The following is an 18714-nucleotide window of genomic DNA, read 5'->3' as shown; positions in this document are numbered from 1 at the left end:
TGCAAAACCAGGAATCCCAGGTGACAACGCTAACCCGGAAGTACCCTGGGCGCCATTTTTATTCCTGTGGGTTTTTTTTTTAATTTTTGGTGAGATTTTTAGGCCTGTGTTTCGCCTAAGGTGTCAATGACTGGTGTGGCCCCTCAGGGTGTTGGGAAGGTAGGGGTTGGAACGCGCTCACCCCGTGTGGCGATTTCTTGTCCTGTTTGACCTAAGTGGTAACTCTTAGGTATATGAGCCTTTAGCCCAAGTTGCGGGTGGTGAGCATGTAGAAGTTATGAAGTAGCTTGCTGGGAGCAGGGGACTGGTTGCAGGGGTGGCGTTGCCAGCGCCCGGAAGCCGCAACATTTTAGCGTCAGCGCTCTGAGTGAGTTGGAAAGCAGCCTGCATGGAGCTTGCGTAAGGGAAGGTGTGGCTCAAACCGCCTTCAGTGCTAGAAGGGGAAGAAACCCCACATGGCTTCCAGGATAGGTAATTTTTACAAATGGTTCCTGAGGACTACAAAATCTTTCTTGTCGTCTCTGATTTTATTAAGTCGTCACCTTGGAGATAACCACTGTGACTTCTTACCATTCAAAATATTTTGTGCACTTAAAACCAAATCACATGCATGTTACTCATCTCCCTTTTCTTTTTATAACATTTATTTGTAAGGGCTACCTAGTATTCCTTTGCATAAATCAAACATCTCCGGGTGGACGTTTAAGTTAGTGGTCTGTCACTTGGTGGCATTGGCATCCTTTTGCGGGTTCATGGGATACGCACATTTAAAAACATAAACTTAATTCCACATCCATTGACTTAAAAAAGAGAGATATTTGAAACACTGAGCGACAGAGAAATTTCTGGCTGCTGCTTAATTCCCTAAATGGTGCGACAGCAAGGCCTGGGCAGGGCAAAAGGCGGGAACGCGGAACTCCATCTTGGTCCCCCAGTTGGCGTCAGAGGCCGTCACCTGCTGCTTTCCCGGGTCCAGTAGCAGGAAGCTAGGTCTGAGGCAGCATACCGGGGGGTGCGGGGCGACAACCCGGCACATTGGGAGAGGGGGTGCAGGCTTCGCAAGCAGAAGCCTGAGGCTTGGCGCCAACAGTCCTGGAAATACGGATTCCTAGGCCCGCCTCAGAGCCACTGAGTAGGAGTCTTGGGACAAGGGCCCTAGGGATTGTCTGCAATCACCTTCAGAAAATTCTTGGAAGCTGAAGTTGCAGACCAGTGACCCTGTCTCATGTAGCAGTTGAGGGGCTCAGGCAGCGGGCAGGTCGGTGTTCCCAGCTGTGCTGCCAGAAATCTGTGAGAAATTCTTAGAAAAGAAATGACAGAGCGGTAATCGAATTTCCAAGATGGCTTCACCTTGGAACCAATGCTTTCCTGTGACCTCCAAGATTCTGATGAAAAGCTCAACTCACAAAGATACACCCCACCCCGCCCCCAAAACAATGCATCCAAATCCCACGGGAAATTCCTGTAATGCATGCAAATCATTTTATTTCAGGAGTAAATCGGAAAAACACATTTCGTTTCAAGAATGGAATGTGCTTTTGAAATACTTAGGTGAACCCTGTGTGATATATTTGTCCTGAAGGTCAAGGCTGTTACAAAATTTTCGATTGAGAAAACAATGCAATCAATTCAATAGGTATACATCTATTTGTTTATTGGAAAGGTAGAATGTCAGAGAGAGTTAAGCTAGAGAGAGATCTTCTTTCTGCTGGTTCACTCCCCAAATGACCACAGCAACCATGGCAGGGCCAGGAGTCAGGAACTCCATTCTGGTCTCCCACAGTGGTGCAGGGTCCCACGTACTTGAGCCATCATTCACTGCCTTCCCAGGTACACTAGCAGGAAGAAGAGCCGCTGGGACTTCACACAGCAGGCTGACATAGGATGCCAACATCACAAGTCCCACCCCCTCCCCTTTTTTCAAAATATGTTTCCCCAGTTTATATTCTTGGAAGCCAATTATGTTGCCATTTTACTACACGCTTGCTAATGTTTCTTCTTGCTAGAATCTTAAAACTTTTGTAATCTGGTGTAGAAACAAGCTATCCTATTGTGTTTTCATTTTGCATTTCTTATTAGCATTAGGGTGGATCATTGTTTCATATGCATTTCAGCGGTCCTTGTGTCTTCTTTGAAATGTTCCTATCTTCTAATTTTCTGCTACTTTTTAAGAACTGAGTTTCAGAATACTATATTCCAGTGATTGGTCTGAGGTTTGTGTCGTTTATACAACTAGTACTCTCTTTTTTTTTTTAATTTTAGACAGGCAGAGTGGACAGTAGAGGGAGACAGAGAGAAAGGTCTTCCTTTTTGCCGTTGGTTCAACCTCCAATGGCCGCTGCGGTAGGCGCGCTGCAGCTGGCGCACCGCGCCGTTCCAATGGCAGGAGCCAGGTGCTTCTCCTGGTGTCCCATGGGGTGCAGGGCCCAAGTACTTGGGCCATCCTCCACTGCACTCCCTGGCCACAGCAGAGAGCTGGCCTGAAAGAGGGGCAACCGGGACAGGATCGGTGCCCCGACCGGGACTAGAACCCGGTGTGCCGGCACCGCAAGGCGGAGGATTAGCCTGTTAAGCCACGGCACCGGCCAGTACTCCCTTTTTTTAAGAAATGAAATCTATATTTGCAAGTAACATAGTTTTGGGCTATTTTTTTTTTTTTGCTGCCTGGAGCATTTAGATTGGTCTGTTAAACATCCAGACTCTATCAGTCTGTCAGCCACTGTCTGTCAGGTCTTTCTGTATGATTCCCCACTTCCCTGTAAGCAGCTCTGTCTCTGAAGCTGGCTCTGGGCACTTCAGCTAAATGAACAGTCCCAGACTCTCCTCCCTCCCTTCCCTGCCTTAATCCAATCGTTCACACTTCTCAGTGGGACTCAGTATATGATGGCTCAATGTACTATTGCTTGACTTTATGCTGGTGCAAAAGCAATGCACATTTGGTGGAAGTGATACTGGGACTCTGAATTTTGATCTTCTCCTGGGGTGCTGGATAGCGGCTGGATAGTGGCTGCAAGTGCAGCTCTCAGTCAGTCATGGCACTGGGAGGATAAAGAACCGGCACCCCATGGGGTGCTGTGTTGCCAAGGGTTTGTGGATACTGTCCTGTGTATATTGCTTCCATCATTTTCTATAAAGCGCCCTTCTGTGTATGTACATCAGATATTCAATGTTTTATTATCAAAAGACTTAGTGTTGGATGATTTTGCTCAAGTTTAGGCTAAAGTAAATACTCTGAGCGTGTTTATGGCAGGCTAGGCTAAGCTACGATGTTTGGTAGGTTAGGTGGATTACATGACCTTTTGATTTTTGATAATTTTCAGCGTAAATTGATTTTTCAACTAATTATGGGATTATCAGAATATAAACCTGTTGTACATCAAGGAGCATCTGGTATTAAACATGTTGCACATTTCTCTTACCATGTTCTCTATCTATATTCTTTCTAAAAAAGATTTATTTTATTTATTTGAAAGAGATACAGAGTAAGATAGAGACAGAGTTGAGGGGGAGTCTTCCATCTGCTGGGTCACTCCCCAAATAGCCTCAATGACTGGAACTGAGCCAATTTGAAGGCAGGAGACAGGAGCATCTTCCAGGTCTCCTAAGTGGTGCAGGGTCCCAATAACTTGGACCACCCCTACTGCTTTCCCAGGCCATAGCAGAGAGTTAGTTTAGAAGTGGAGCAACCAGGGTGCACACCAGTGCCCATATGGATGCCAGCACTGCAGGTGGAGGCTTTTACCCACTCTATCAAAGCACTGGCCCCAAATGTTTTTCTCTTTGCTGTATTCATAGTTTTGGGACCTTTTTAACCATTGAGTGTGCACTTAAAAATAGATGTTGAATAGGTAACTAACTTTTTTCTTCTATCAATTACGAGCAGTTTTCATTTATTATGAACCTATTTAAGTATTGTCCACTACATTTTCTCCCCCTGGAACTTCCACATGTTCGAACTTTCCTGTACTAGCTCTTGTTGCCTACTTAGAATTTTTTGCCTGCATTCTTCTATTGTAAATTGTAAGTTTGTAAATTGTAAGCCTGATAACCTAAAATCTGAGCATCTTTTATTATCTTCTCTTTTATACCTTTAGCAGCACAGCAAGTGGTAGCTATTTTTAATCTCATTTTAAAAGGCAAGAAAACAGAAGCTTCAAGAAGTCTTAAAAACCCCTTCCTTTAAAAAAATACATGTATCCCACCCTGCCCCTACCGCCAAGATCCCAGCTTTGACCATATTCATGGTCATAGTTCCTCTGGGCTTCTAATTCTCTCTCCACTTGTTTCTAATCTTTTGTTTAAAGGCATAAATTATATTTTTATCAACATGTGTCTCTAGCGTGTCTAAGGAGGTTCATTTTAACCAACTTCTTTAAAAAGCAGTTCTGTTCTTTGTATCGTTTCGTCTCCCTTAGCCTCATTTTCCTCTTCTTTGGTTGAACAATTTATAGATGACTTTTCAATAATATGGATCCAGTAAATATCTTCATTGTTTGAGGGACTGATTTAGCAGCTTCTTTCAGCGTTCCGTCGTTATGTTGGCTTGCTTTTGAATGTCTGCATTGGATAGTGAAGGCACACTTACTGGAACTTTAAATTTGATTTTGAATTTTCATTTATTTATTTGAATATCAGCGGAGGGAGGTAGAAGGGGAGAGAGAAAACGCAAGAGGGAGAGGGAGAGGGAGAGTGAAGGAGAGAAATAGGGAGGGGGGTTGAAAGAGAGAGAGAGAGAGAGATTTTTCCTCTGTTGATTTAGTCTCCAAAGCCAGGAGTCCAGAACTCCATCTGGATCTCCCAGTTAGGTGTCAGAGACCCAAGTACTTGAATCATCAGCTGCTGTCTCTCAAGGTGTGCATTGGCAGGAAGTTGGATTGGAGGCAGCGCTAGGACCCAAGCCAAGAACTCTGACACGGTAAGTGGGTGTCCCACGCAGTGTCTTAACCACTGGGTTAAATGCTGACCGTGCAGTTTGACATCAGAGAGGACTTTGAGGCTCTTTCTCAGAGAGGCTGAGGTTTGCTCTGGAAAGAGCACTCTCTCCCTCCCCACCCAGCCCTCTCTTTCCTTCTCCCTCTCTTCCCCCCATCTGTTGCCTTTCCTTGCTTCTCCTTGTCTTGTCTTCCCCCCTCTTCCTTCCTCCTCTCTGTTTTCTTATAGACCACATGACTTTTTCTTAGTGCATTTTCTGCTGCTATAGCGGAGTGCCTGAGAAGGGATAACTTATAAAGAAAAGCTGTTTATTCTGGTTCAAGATGTTGAGGCTAGGAAGTTCAAAATCAGGTGGTTGCATTTACTGAGGCCCCAGGGCTGCATCCAGCATGGAGGAAAAGCAGAAGAGCAGGCAGGGCTGGAGAAGAGGAACGGAACTGGACTCCATGACGGCTGGCCTGTGCCAATGGCAAGGGTGCTGCTCCACTCAAGAGGCCTCCGCATCCAGCACCCAGCACTCACACCAGACCCTGCCTCCCAACACTGCAGTATCGGGGAGCCACTCTTTACGTGAGTTTCGGTGGGGACAACCATACTCAACCCAGAGCAGAATTCCAGATCAACTTCTGTGAGGGCCACCCTTGCCTTGCACTTCCCATGGATCTTGGGGCTTCCCTGGGAGGGAGACCAAACCATGACCTTTGAGAGTAGTGAGCCCCTCATAACCAGTGAATCACCTGGGTGCCAAAAATATTCTCCCCTGCCCTCAATGTGAAATTCTAGATGAGCCTTTTGTTTGCCCTGCTATTGAGCCAAGATGCAGGTAGACAAAATGTGCCACTATTTCCTTTTAAGGATGTCATCTTTTTATTTGCCCACAGATATATCATATTTGGGAGTCTGAGATCCATGCAGGTGCGCTCTTACACAATTCCCATCCTGTATGCACACTTAGGTTTATTTCATGATCCCCAAATTTGGTTCATTAAAACAAAACTCCAAGCTGCTGTAGACTTCTTATCTTAGTCCCAGCATTTCCTTTACTTGACAGTTTTTTTTTGTGATTAAGAAAGGTGTCTTGAAAAATGTATCCAGCACTTTTACATGTTTGGTTCTTTTTAAAAGATTTATGTATGTATGTGAAAGGCTGAGTTACAGAGAGAAAGGAAGAGAAAGAGAGAGAGAGAGACAAACAGAGAGAGATAGATAGAGAGAGAGATAGAGCACTCAATCTTCCAACTGCTGGTTTACTCTCTGAATGGCTGCAACAGCTGAGGCTTCGTCAGGTTGAAGCCCAAATCCTGGAACCATTGTGTCTCCTATGTGGTTGGCAGGGGCCTAGGCACTGGGAGCACAGCTGCTTTCCCAGGTGCACTAGCAGGGAGCTGAGTTGGAGGTGTAGCAACCAGGACTTGAACCAATGCCCATATTGGATGCCACCATTACAAATGGCAGCTTAACACAATGTGTGGCCATGCTGGCTCATGTGTTTTGTCCTTGAGGAATTTTTTCTGGCTATTCTAGTCCAAAATGAATGTCTTCAGTTATTTCTTTATGTGTAGAATATGGTGCTTTGGAGAAATTCAGAATTTGTAGAAGTAGAATCATCGTTGACTGAGACTTGGAGTTCATTAACCACTGACTCTTACATATGTGCTATATGGAAGAACACGTGATTGTGTGTGTGTGTGTGTGTGTGTGAATCCTAGTCAAGATGGTAGCTGGTATAGAGAGGGGATAGTCTTTCTTTCCTGAAGATAGTCTTTCTTTCCTGTTAAAATTGACAAGGAAAAATATTATATTTGGATGTCAGTTTTCAAAATGAACACACTTATAGAGTCTAGAAACAGAAGTCCAAATTTTAAGGCCACAGCTTTCTGTCAGTGAAAACAGAATAAATTTTCTAAAAGTTCCACTTAAATTTTAAAAATATTGCCTGACATTTAGTAAACCCTTTGAGGTACAACATTATTAATATATTTGCCCACATTTAATTTAGCTTGTACCTCAAGGAGTCATTAAAAATTGGTGCTCTTCTTCCTACCCAGCTCACTGTTGATGACCTGGGAAAGCATGGCACAAGACCTTGGGCCCCTACACATGCGTGGGAGACCCAGAAGAAGCTCCCGGCTCCTGGCTTTGGTCTGGCCAAGCCCTAGCTGTTGTGCCCATTTGAGGAGTGAACCAGCGGATGGAAGAATTCTCTCTCTCTCCCCCACCCTTTCTTTTTGCCTCTGCCTCTCTGTTACTCTGCCTTTCAAACACATAAATAAATCTTTAAAAAAGACTGTCGTTTCCTCATTGATAGTCTCTGCACTTGCTGAATATCATGGCTCAACGGAGGAAGGCTTTGTTTCTGGGGATTTTATTCTATTCCATCGCTCTCTATGTCTGTCTTCATTTTCACACTGTTTTGATTATTATGGGTTTGTAATGAGTTTTTTTTGAAAGATTTATATATTTATTTGAAAGGCAGAGTTACTGGGGGTGGGAGCAGGGAAAATATTTTCCATTTCTTGGTTTACTCAGCAAAAGGCTGCAACAGCCAGGGCTGGGCCAGGCCTAGGCTAGGAGCCTGGAGCTCCATCCAGGCCTCCCACATAGGTGCAATGTTGAACCCCTGGACCATCCTCTGCTGTATTTGCAGGGAGCTGGAGCAAAAGTAGACTGGAACTGGCACCTCTGTGGGATGCCAGCACTGCAGGCAGCAGCTTCAGCTACTGTGCCACAGCACTGAACTCCTATAGTAAGTTTTGAAAGTAGGATGTCTGTGAGTTTTAACTTTGTTATTTTTCAAGATAGTTTGGTTACTTGGGGTTCCTTGAAATGCCATATGAATCTTAAGATGGATTTTTCTGCTTCTACTAAAAAAAGTTGCTGGGATTGTGATAAGGACTGTGCTGAATTATAAATGATTTTGGGTGGTACTGACATTTTAACAATGTTAAGTCTTTCAATATTTGAATACAGGGTATATTATCATTTATCTGTGCCTTCTTTAATTTGTTTCAGCAATGTTTTGTAGTTTTCAGTGTTGAATGTTTTCCCTTGGTTAAATTTATTCCCAGTTATTTTATTATTTCTGATGCTGTTGTTGTAATTAACCATATGTTTAAAGGTGTCCACATCAATGCTGAGTGAAGAAAGCAATCAATTTCTCTATATCGTGATGAGTAGTTTCTCGAAAAATGTTCACTGATGTATTTGATATCAGCTGATGCCACCAATAGGCTGCCTTGCGAGTGCTGAAGATCATTGGATGAAAGGTAGATCCAGATTTTTATTTGTTTATTGATTGATTGATTTTCCATTCTTCCTTTCCAAAATCAGGGGCTAATCACTGATTTAACATAATTACCTTTTGGATTGACTTCAGAGATTCACTCTTATTTTATTTATTGAGCACATAGTGTAAAATTTTATTGTCAGGCCTGCTTTTGTGGCACAGAGGGTTACACCACTGCCTGAGACACCTGCATCTCATATGAGTGCAGGTTCGAGTCCTGGCTGCTCCACTTCCAATCCAGTGCCCTGCAAATGTATCTGGGAAAGCAATAGAAGATGGTCCAAATGCCTGGGCCCCTGCACCTATGTGGGAGACCTGCATGGAGTTCCAGGATCCTGGGTTCAGTCTGGCCTAGCCTTGGCAGTTGTGGCCATATGGGGGAGTGAATTTTTCTCTGTTTCTCTCTCTTTCTCTCTCTCTCTCTGTGTGTGTCTCTTCCTCTCTGGAACTCTTTCAAATAAACAGCTAAATCAGTCTTTAAAAAAAGAGATGTGACTGCCTTCCTGTTACAGCACAAGCTGAAGCACAGGGCTGGATCACTCAGCCCCTTCTCTCATTATCAACCCAATTTCAAACAGCCTGCATCTCTCCCTCTCTAATAAATAAATAATTTATTTGAAAGGCAGAGTTACAGAGGCAGAGAGAAAGAGAGAGTGGGAGGTCTCCTATCTGCTGGTTCATTCCCTAATGGCCACAACAGTCAGAGCTGTGCTGATTTGAATCGAGGTGTTTCTTACAGGTCTCCCATATGGGTGCAGGGGCCCAAGGATTTGAGCCATTCTCTACTGTTTTCCCAGGCCGTATCAGGGAGCAGGATTGCAAGAGGATTTACAGAGAGGCAGAGGCAAGCACGCACGCGCGCGCACACACACACACACACAGAGAAAGAGAGAGAAGGTCTTTCATCTACTGGTTTACTCCCCAGCCATGGCCACAATGGCTGGAGCCAGGCCCATCTGAAACTAGGGGACAGGTGCCTCCTCTTGGTCTCCCAAGTGGGTGCAGGGGCCCAAGGACTTGAGCCATCTTCTGCTGTTTCCTAGACCATAGCATAGAGCTGGATGAGAAGTGTAGCAGTTAGGACTAGAAATGACACCTATATGGGATGCAGGCACTGCCGGTGGTGGCTTTATCCACTATGCCACAGCACCATCCACCCTTTTGTTTTGAAATTTATTTATTTATTTGAAAGGCAGAGTACAGAGAGAGAAAGGGAGAGGGAGAGTCAGAGTGAGATCTTCCATCCGCTGGTTCACTTTCCATATGGCTGAAATCACCAGAGCTGGACCAGACCAACCCAGGAGCCAGGAGCTTCTTCCGGGTCTCCCATGGAATTGCATCCAGGGGCCCAAGCACTTTGGCCATCTTCTGTTGCTTTCCCAGGTGCATTAACAGGGAGCTAGATGTGAAGTGGAGCAGCAGCGACTTGTACCGCCACACATATGGGATGCTGGCACTGCAGGTGTGGCTAGCCACAGTGCTAGCACTTAAAGTTCCTTCATTGGTCTGTTTTTGATGGGATTCCAGCAGAGGCAGGAAGTCTCCTTTGTCTCCAGGCATCCTTCAGTCATGCACTGCTCCACAAGGAGACCCTCATTATCTGTACTCTCTGATCTTGGGGGAGTGAACCAGCTGTCGCAGGCACACTGAGTTCTACCATCTGCATTGATTTCACCCCTGGGAGGAATCTCATTCCAAAGGAGAACGCCTATCCTGTGTAATAACCTCCAGTTTCATTTTTGCGTCAACAGGTGTATTAGGTCAGAGTGCTCAGCAGGAGTCTGTGGTGTGTCTGAGTGAGGAACAGAAATTCCCCTGGTGGAGATGAGATGATGCTGAGGTTCCCTTTGTTTTGGTAGAGGGGACAGAGTGGCAGAACTAAGGGGAGCTGCCGTGGGGTGAATGAGAGCGTGAAAGTGACAGTCAGACGAGGGGACCCCAAGAGTTCCATGGAAAAACAGAATCAAAAGGTTATTTTAGTGCAAAAGAATTTGAAATGCATGCATAGTTTCTTCACAGTAACAAGCCCCTTCCTAGAATTTCATAAAACGCGAATAACCTGTTGTGTGTTCTGTTGGTAGTGATGCCTGTATTGCATGTGAAATTGTCATTCCTTTGGCTTCCAAAGATATTGTGGGAAATTTAGGTGACAGTTTGGTAGACTAAACTTTCATAAGCCCTGCTCCCAATCCTGTTGGTTTCTTCTATGGCAGTTGGATTTCTAGCACAGAGAAGGTAATTTACAGTGTCAAAATGTTTATCTGGGATATGCACCAGCTCCTATAGATAATACAAAAATATGTCCAGAATAGATACAACTTGATGATCAGTAGAAAAACCGTCTGAAACTCATGAAATAGTCCCATTGTGGAGCTTGTGCTAATAAATTTCCATGTGCAGATCAGTCTCCTACTTACTTGAGGGTGTGTTATCAGAAAGCAGAGAGGAGTATTTTCAGTCAAGGACCCAAGGGTTGCAGTTAAAGGCTGGGCAATAGGGGAAAACATGTGCTATTTGACATACCAGCCATAAGGTATGGCATTGTAGCTCTGTGGATTAAGCTAACACCCGGGATGCAGCTTCCTACATGAGCCCTGGTTCAAGTTCTGCCTGTTGCACTTCTGACCCAGCTCCCTATTAATGTGCTTGGAAAAGCAGCAGAGGATGGTCCAAGTCCATGGACCGGGCACCCATGAGGGACTGGGAAGAAACTCTTGGCTCATGGCTTTGGTCTGTCTCAGTCTTGCCTGTTGTGGACATTTGGGGCATTAACCAGAGGATAGATGATCTCCATCTCTCTCTGTGTACCTCTGCTTTTCAAATAAATAAGTAAATCATTTAAAAAAAGGAAATACCACCGGTGTCATATGTTTATTCAGGGAAGATCCAAGCAAAGGCAGCAACACTAAATATATTAACAGAAGCATTTGCATTGTCATTAAAAATGGTTTTGGTATGGATTTTAGGAGACTTTTCAGACTGTTGTTGAGCCCCAGGTTTATGGAGAGAAAGATGTTGTAGGTTTCCTGCTGAGTAAGTCCCATCAGGTTTTGCCATCCAGGATTTAGCACCTGTGATTCTGTCCAGTATGTGGATGAGTTGAAATGTCAGGTAATCCTAGATCATCTGTACCCAAAGGAATTCTCTGATCCCTTCCATGAATATTTGGTGGTCTTGTCTGGAATAGGGAGACTTGCTCTTCTTAATTAATCTTGAGTGCAAAGTTTAAATTCTACAACCGTTGCCTAAATACCTATACATGAGGGAATGAAGCTTTCAAGGTAACTGCCATTTTAGGTTCTTGGGAGAGGTGGAGGAGAGAGTAGAGGGTATGGGTAGGGAGGATGGGAGGAAGGAGCCATCAGAGGAGTGGGTAGAGAGGTTGGAAGGGTGAGGGGCAGAGGAGATCTGGATGTAGGAGCAGGATGCACAATTTAATGGGGAAATGAATCTAGCTTGTTGTTTGTCCAGTGCTCATTAGCTTTTGACAAAGAATCTTTTTGTTTTTTGATTTTTGTTTTTATTTTTTGGTGCAATTTAAAAAATTTATTTATGTATTTCTTGAGAGGTAGAGTTACAGACAGAGAAAGGGAAAGACAGAGAGAAAGGTCTCCCATCGCTGGTTCAATCTCCCATGGCTGTAATGAATGGGGCTGGGGCAATCTAAAGCTGGGAGCCAGGAACTTCTTCTGGGTCTTTCACACAGGGACAGGAGCCAAAGGTCCTGGGCCATCATCTACTGCTTTCCCAGGCCATAGTAGAGAGCTGAATCAGAAGTGGAGCAGCCGAGATTGAACGAGCACCCATATGGGATGCTTGCACCACAGGTGGCAGTTTTACCTGCTATACCACAGCAGCAGCTCCTACTAAAGAATCTTTCCATGAAGCCAAATATGCAATATGTAAGAGATGCACAAACCAAACCAGTCCAATCCTGCCATGCAGAGAGTGCTTGTAAATTCACAGCTGTCCCTTCTACATGGTTGACATCCCACATCCTTGGTTGTATACTGGTTTATGTTGGGTGATTCCTGCATCTCTTCCAGGATGTGTAGAGACCCCTTCTTTAGGATGTACCTATCTGGGCTATTTGTACCTGAGGTACTTGCATTGTGGCAAAGAGAGGCTATGAGAGCAGATCTTGTGGTGGGTGCATGTTGTCTTTCTAGGCAGAGATTTCTGATTGATTTTTTGAAATGTAGAGCAACAGAGAGAGAGAGAGAGGGAGAGACTGATAGATCTTCCATTGACTGGTTCAATTCCCAACTGGTGCCATGCCTAGGGCTGTGCCAGGCCAAAGCCAATAACCTGGAACTTCATCTGGGTCTCTGTGATTGGCCCACCATCTGCCATTTTCCCAAGCACATTAGCAGGGAGCTGGATGATAAACAGAGTTGCCAGGACTCACACTGTGCTCTGATATGGGATGGGATGTTGTTATTGCAAGCAGTGGCTTAACCCCCTTGGGCCACAATGCCAGCTTTTTCTGCAACATCTTAAGAGCTTTACTGAGGAAGAGGCTCTCTTGCAGCCAAGAGACTGGGAGGCACCTGCTGATTTCAGATGCTGAAGTCTATCTACCTGGTTGTTTTCATCCAGTGTCAGGGCCCAATCAGGTCTGTGACCTCACCATTACACACTTCTTTGACAACTTTAACCTTTTCTTGTACTCCACTGTCCTACAGTAAATCCTGGGTCAGACCCACAGTCTCCCCTCAATCACCCCAACATTAGCCTGGGACAGGAAAGGCTATGTGTATGCTGTCAAGGGCCTATTTTGATCTCATATTAAGTTTTGATTGGCAATTAATCACTCTGTTTCATAAGTGCACTGACTATCCTGGAACAACCATTTCTCCCCATGCTCTTTGTACATATTAGCTCTTGTAATGATTCTGTGTCCAACATTTTCCCAATGCCCATAATACTGCGAATGTCAGTGTATTTGCTTCCACCAGTGACACAGTAAGTGCACCATGGATTCAGAGCTTATCCACATTGCTGCAGCATGATACAGGCTATTCAAATTCCGTTTTATTAACTGCTTTCCTACGACAACTCCTGGCTCTTTTGGGAAGATGGAGATATAGAAGTAGGACTTTGAGAGAATGGAGACTATATGGCCAGGCAGATAGAGAAGTTGATCTGGGATGCTGCTCTAACAAAGGTCTCATCCAACTCACAGCTAAGAGTTGAAGGATGTGGGTTGTCTGAGCTACCTGCTAATGGAGCAGTCACTGAAGTGCCCTACCCATGGAGGTAGTGGGTCATTCCTGGGGAACAACCCAGCTGAGGAAGCTGATACTCCAAGCAGTGCTTATGGGAGGGCCAAGAGGTGGTCCATGCCAGCATCACTACCTCACTGACACTGGAAACTGGTGTCCTCTGATGATTGCTTGAGGATGACAGCTGTGATTTCTGAGTGGCAAAGTCCAAGAGCACCACAAATGCTGTCTTATAAAGAACATAAGCAGAGGCCGGTGCCATGGCTCACTAGGCTAATCCTCCACCTGTGGTGCTGGCACCCCGGGTTCTAGTCCCGGACAGGTTGCCGGATTCTGTCCCAGTTGCATCTCTTCCAGTCCAGCTCTCTGCTGTGGCCCGGGAAGGCAGTGGAGGATGGCCCAAGTGCTTGTGCCCTGCACCCACATGGGAGACCAGGAGTAAGCACTTGGCTCCTGGCTCCAGATCGGCGCAGCATCTGGCCTTAGCGGCCACGTGAGTTGAACCAATGGAAAAAGAAAACCTTTTTTTTTTGTCTCTCCCTCTCTCTCTCTCGCTGTGTAACTCTACCTGTCAAAAAATAAAATAAAATAAAAATAAAAAGAAGTGGCATAGCTAGGACTCCAAGTGACAGAAAAATGGGATGCAGTGTCTCAAGCCACCACTTGACCTGCCGAGGTACAATGTCTGCCCCTTGCATTCAAACTTGTAAAAAAAAAAAAGAACATAAGCAGAATTTTGAAAACAGGCAAGGATAGCATATTAAGATAAGGGCACAGAACATCATGTTGGGTGGACTTTCAATGTATAGCATCATTTGTTCTCTCAGCAGTTCTGGAGATTGGAGAGGGGCAAAATTTACAGGAGAAACTGAGTCTTTTTTAAAAATGAAATTTGAAAGGCTTAGTTCTCACAATGTGAAAGGTCACTGGTTGCAGCAGACAGCTTTTAGAACACTGAACACATCCCACTAAACTGTAGAACATCAAAGTCAAGAACGCCAACAGCCTCATCTCATACAAGGAAAAGACAGCAGCCATGGCAGACTTCGAACATGCATTACTAGAACGGCAGGGAAAGGAATACAGGAGTATCTTGAAAGGAGTGAGAGAGTGTAGACAGTATTTGAGAACTTCAAACCCACCTGAAACCTAACACATACTAGCTTGAAGGTGTGATTGAAATATGTGCAGATACACAAAACTAAGATTTGCCACACAGGCCATAGCTGAAAGAATTCTTGGAAAGCACAATTCGGTAGGACAATAGATACAGAGGAAATGAAGCAGCAAAATGCAAGTACAGAAAATGGGCAAAGACACTGATAACGTATGTCAGTAAATCTAAATATAATGAATGGTCAGAAAAAATAACATCTTGTTTACCAGTAATAATTTATTTTTCATGAACTTTAATACAAACTTGGCAAAAGAATGGACATGAAAAATTAGCAATGCTGTCTAAAACATTAACCCAACACACAAACAAAAATTAAAACCCCAAACAATCAAGACTAGAAGTAGAATCATTCATAGAAAATGGAATCGCTGACATGTGAAGATACTCAGTGGCTAGAAGTGTAAACAGTCCAAATTGCCACAGGAATCGATTCAAAACCAAACCACAGTCACGTTAGTGCAATGAGAAAACCATTTCTTAGTATTTACAATCTGAAGGTGATGCTACAGTCATTTCATCCCTGAAGCTCCTTTCCTTCGAAATCCCTGAAGCTCCACATGGGTTGGTTTCCTCTTGTGCCAGGGTTCCACACACAGAAATGGCCCCAAGGCTCCACACACCTACTTGATATACATTCACAATTAAATGCCAACCTTGAAATAATCTGACAAAGGCTGTGTAGTCACATAGCTGGAAAACACAAAATGAGCACAGAACCAACCTGTTTTCTCGGGCAGAAAGAGTTTAAACTAATTTCTTCACTCGGACGAGGGTTGTTGACAATCACGTCCAGTAAAGATCACGCTCTATGGTGAAATTCCAAAGCATAAACACGAGACTTAAGACAGGAATATTGCTATCAGTTATACAGTTCAACCTGGATTTCAAATACAATCCAGTCTAAAAAACTAAGAAAGAGAAGAATCTACCAAAGAAACACTACAGAAATTCAATAATTCTGTTGGATGTCAGATCAATAGAAGAAACACAGTATTTCTATACATTAGCAACAATGGTCAACATATACTGGGGATCCTAGAACAACACAAAACAGACTTAGAATTGGGAACTTTGACTAGCATGGGGCATTATCTTAAAAATAGCAGGAAGAAATGAATGGGAAAGAGTTGGTATTTGGGGTGGGGGTGCACAAACCTAACTACGTTTGCTAACCAAGAATGAACAAAATGGGGGTCCATGGTCAGGGTGCCCAGTGCTTTCTTTGGCCCACGTACAACTGTTTTCCAACCCCCTGAAAGGGACTAGGGCCAGCATCAGGAAGGGTCCACAGTCAGAAGTTTGCCAAAAACTTGCAGAGTCTAGGGCCCGAAGGAAACAGAGTCCGTCATCATTCCAATGTGGGAGACGAGGGGTCCAGTGGTAGGGTGCTGGGAGCGGGCTGGCGTTCTCCAAAGTGCTGAGCTGAGGCTCGAAGCCAACGTAAGGGCCATGACAGTGCCTGGGTGCCTTCTGCGCAGAGCAGGGCCCAAGCAGAACCTGAGGTCTCAGGGCGGCTGCGCTGCAGGCAGCATTGTCCTTGGGTGTGTGAGGAGATGGTCCTTCTCCCAGACTTGCTGAGCCAACAGCCCTGGAGAATGGTGCAAGGCCGTCTACAGCCAAAGGGCCTCCCTCTCTGCGCCCTTTGTCTCCCCTTGCGGACACACAGCAGGGCACCCAGAAGGGCTCTCAGAAGCCCCTCACCTGGACATCAGCTGCGTGGCGAGGGGCTGCAGGGGCAGGTCCTTCATTCCTGGAACAGGCGTCTCCGGGCCTTGCAGGCGGGCCGAGGAGGGCGCTGCGGGCGCCCCGGGGGCTCCGGGGGCCCTGGACTGGGAGACGGAGGCAGAGGCTGGAGCGGAGAGCCGGGCAGCGGCTGCCACAGCTCGAAGTCCAGGTCGAAGCCCGAGCCGCGGCTGGAGCCCCTTGCAGCGCCCAGGCAGAGCCCTGCGGCCCAGCCGGCTGCAGGCTCCCCGCGGATCGCCAGGAGCAGCTCGGGGTCGGCGTGGTCTTCGGAGGCCTCTCCCTGGCCGGCCATCTCCGTGGGGGCTGCGCACACGAATCCCTGCTGCAGCACGACGTCCTCGGCCGCGGCGTCCAGGACAGCGGCCAGCGCCAGGCCGCCCGGCGAGCGGCCCTGGCCGGCGGCCTCCAGGAGGCCCTAGGGGACCAACAGCAGCGTGTGGCCGGGCAGAGACACGCTGAGGACCGACGTGGGCGCGGGCTCCAGCAGCAGGTCGACGTGGTCCAGCGGCACCTGCAGGCCACAGCCGGCGGCCAGGACCACGATGGAGGTGAGCGGCGCGGCGGCGGGCGGGGGCGCGGGCGGGGCCGGTAGGCTGGGCTGGGGCCGGGGCTCGGGGCCGCGGGCTCCTGCACTCGGCGGCGCTTGGCAGGGCCGGGGGCTCCGGGTGCTCCGGGCGGCGGGGGCCCCGCGGGCTCAGGGCAGGCGCTGGGGCTGCGGGGCCGGACGCCTCTCATGGCCACGGCGCTGCGGGCTGCGCTCCGGGGCTGGGCAGAGGGTGCGAGGGGCGCGGTCTTCGAGGTCCTGCAGGCGCTGTCAGGCCCCGGGGACAGGGCAGGCGGCCTGCGGCGGATGGATGGCTGGGCTGCAGTCTGGCTTTGCAGGAGCAGCGCCCACCTCGGGGTCGGGCCTCGCACCTTGGAATCTTCGACCTTCCTGCTAGCGCTCCGGATGTGCTGTGCTCCACCAACCGTGTTCCAAGTCGCAAAATGTCCCGCCAGACTCCGCCCCCTGGAGCCTCCGCCCCGAAGCGGAATCCTGGGTACGACCAAGATCTGGGCTCTGATGGTGGCTCAGTGTGCGAAAAGACTTCGACGTGTCTACAGGGTGCAGGGCACTGGGAGAAAGTCTTAGAAAAGAAATGACAGAGCGGTAATCGAATTTCCAAGATGACTTCACCTTGGAACCAATGCTTTCCTGTGACTTCCAAGATTCTGACGAAACCTCAACTCACAAAGATACACCCCACCCCGCCCCCAAACCAACGCATCCAAATCCCACGGGAAATTCCTGTAATGCATGCAAATCATTTTATTTCAGGAGTAAATGGGGAAAACACATTTCATTTCAAAGATGGAAAGTGCTGTTGAAATACTTAGGTGAACCCTGTGTGATATATTTGTCCTGAAGGTCAAGACTGTTACAAAATTATTCATTGATGAAACAATGCAATCAATTCAATAGATATACATCTATTTGTTTATTGGAAAGTTAGAATGTCAGAGAGAGTTAAGCTAGAGAGAGATCTTCTTTCTGCTGGTTCACTCCCCCAAATGACCACAGCAACCATGGCAGGGCCAGGAGTCAGGAACTCCTGCTCATAGCTTTCTGCTATGGCCTTGGAAAGCAGTAGAAGATGGCTCAAGTCCTTAGGCCCCTGCACCCACGTGGGAGACCAAGAAGAGGCACCTGGCTCCTAGCTTCAGATCGCCCTGGCTCCAGCCATCGTGGCCATGTGGGGAGTGAACCAGTGCATGAAAGAATGAAAGATTTCTCTCTCTCTCTCTCTCTCTCTCTCTCTCTCTCTCTCTCTCCATCTCTCTGTGTGTGTGTGTGGGTGTGCACCTCTCCCTCTGTGTAACTTTGCTTTTCAAATAAATAAATAAATCTTTAAAAAAGTGAAAAAGGAACTTTAAGAGGTACTCCCACTTCATGGCAAGGCTACTGCTCTAATGGTTGGAGCCCATTCAGGAGGATATTATATGTAAGGTAAAGCAGCTCGTTATGGCAAACGAGTAGCCTTAAGCAATGTTAGGATGTCTTCTAAACCCTCAAAGGGCTGTCCACGGTGACAGTGCTCCAACAAACACGGCGGACATACTTGAAACCTGCCGTGCCTTCTGTAGGAAGTGTGGCACGTGCCACCCCCTCAAGAAGGATGAGGATCCTGTGTGTCCAGGGAAAGCGCTGTTGTGACAGGAAACAGAGTAGTTGTGCTGGGTCTATCAAGCAGATTTTCCAGGGAACAGGTTACAGTCACAGAGATCGTGCTGAGGTTCAAGTGTGGTGCGTCCAGCTGTAGATTTAAGAGTGTCAGAAAACAGTAGAGGATGGCTCAAATCCTTGGGTCCCT

At 46.6% G+C, this 18714-nt stretch overlaps 1 pseudogene; it reads right to left on the bottom strand.

Moving 5' to 3' along the window:
• Window positions 1-16364: 16364 nt before the first annotated feature.
• LOC133751877 (proline-rich protein 23A-like) lies at window positions 16365-17098 on the bottom strand (annotated as a pseudogene).
• Window positions 17099-18714: the final 1616 nt, after the last annotated feature.

Source organism: Lepus europaeus, chromosome 2 (assembly GCF_033115175.1).
Source record: "Lepus europaeus isolate LE1 chromosome 2, mLepTim1.pri, whole genome shotgun sequence".
Classification (NCBI taxonomy): Eukaryota; Metazoa; Chordata; class Mammalia; order Lagomorpha; family Leporidae; genus Lepus; species Lepus europaeus.
This window is presented reverse-complemented; position numbering and strand designations above follow the sequence as displayed.